The sequence below is a fragment of the Sinocyclocheilus anshuiensis genome, unplaced genomic scaffold (genome assembly GCF_001515605.1).
Source record: "Sinocyclocheilus anshuiensis isolate Anshui unplaced genomic scaffold, SAMN03320099.WGS_v1.1 scaffold154, whole genome shotgun sequence".
NCBI classification, from domain to species: Eukaryota; Metazoa; Chordata; class Actinopteri; order Cypriniformes; family Cyprinidae; genus Sinocyclocheilus; species Sinocyclocheilus anshuiensis.
In genome coordinates this window covers 166,644-168,656 of record NW_015546101.1, presented here as the reverse complement: position 1 = coordinate 168,656, position 2,013 = coordinate 166,644, and positions in this window count along the sequence as shown.

Here is a 2,013-nt window from a genome sequence, read left to right as displayed (position 1 = left end):
ATATATATATATATATATATATAAATATATATGTGTGTGTGTATAAGAGATTCAAAAATGTCTCCCTTTTATTTTCTTTTATTCACCAAATTTCATTTGTGCAGTGATGCTTTTAAAAGTTTATATTTATGCAATTGGAAGATGCTTTAAAACAACTTAAAGTGCATTCAAGGTAAACATTTAAGTATGTGTGTCGCATGGAAACCAAATCCCTAAACAAGTGCCATGCTCTACCAGCCAAGTCACACAAACATCTTTAACATTAGCAGGATTTTTTTTTTAAAAAAGCATCTGCAACGATGGAGCACAGATTCACTAATATATAAATACAAATATTCTCCCCCACACCCTCCCAATCTTACAGCTAAGATTCCTGTGAATTTCTCTAATTCACTGCCATATGAGCCAGATGTTCTGCGGCTGGATTTTAGATAGCAACAGATAGTTAGATAGTGCTTTAGCAACTGTTATATGGTGAGATGCTTTGAAAAAAATGAGATCACTGAGTGAGTTTTTAATATCTAGTGTAAATCTCTGGAGATCTTAGGATGTCATCCCTCAACACTTTAAAATATATGCATGCACATGCATCATCATTTCACACTTTGGCTTTCTGATGTCGGTCAGAATGTCAATGTTTGCACAGAAGAATATTGTGAATGTTTGGGAAGGGAAATGTACATATACAAAATAAATAAATGCATATATTTCTAGGTAAAGATGAATACCTGACTGATTCTTTGAAATGTGACCAAGGGGAGGGGAAAATGTAATACATAACTTCAGCTTTGATTTCATGCCAAGCCCAGCCCTAACTGCACAGGACTCTTCACTTTCTGAACACACCAATTACACACATACAGGTCACTCTGATGGATTACTTTACTCAGATAAGAGCAATATCAAGCCACATAGACTGCTTGACATGCTTTTATCTTTATTACCAGGGTGGAGACAAAATCACAGACCCTCCTCCATAAGCTGTAACGTCACAAGTATGTTGAAATATCATTACATAATCATATGCAAGTAGCATTTATATTTTGAGCAAACTAAAATCAAGGAAATCTTTACATTTATTCCCAAATGAAATTGTGAATAAAACATTTAACAAAGCATGTCACCGGACAGGAAACAATGGAACTGTTGAGTAATTTTCTCTGGTTTTTAATCACCAGGTTTTTCATAAATGAAAATGTTAGATTTCACTCTAGAAAACGACTAGGAGCTTCTAAATCCCCATAACTAAAATGAATGTGATCTCTTAACCATGTAATACTTTAATGGCAGGTCTGCGTAACGCTTTAATGGAGAAAGGCCTCATCCATTTCATTAATCTGACCGCCCTCAATAGATACCATTAAGCTAAAATTAATTTCTAAGAATAATAGCATCTCATAGCGTATTACAACACAATCAGATCCAGATGTTTACTTTTTTTTTCATTTTAAATTTGTTTCCCCCAACTGATATTTGACATTCATCTTACCACACCTTTTGCTCAGATCAAAAAAATACCCCAATCTTTTCTCCAAATGTTTCATCTTACTGGAAAAGGTAGCAATATGCTACTGTAACGTGGGTTGGTGTTTATTTATAGAACCTCCGAATATTGATTTCAGGATTGAATTTCTAAAAACAATATATATTCAACTACAGTTCTTTAATACTGCCTCATGTCATATTTATCCTTTCTAGTCTCTTTTTTAAAAATTAGATCAATTTAGGTGACCTATACTCAGTGGACTGGTTTTATAATCAGATTAAGCATGCTTTTGGACTAGAAAGCAGTTTATTTAGAAACATTATTATGAAAGTAATCTATAGTTCAGTAATATCCTTAATATGCATAACTGGAATTTGGTCCTGACAATTTAATTTTTAAAGTGGTGTCAAGCTCTGTATTTCCAGTTGTCTTTAACACTCTTTTATGAGTGATTTCACGTAATGTGCCGATTAAGAGTCAATCCATATGTGACCCTGGAGCACAAAAGCAGTCATAAGTAGCACAGG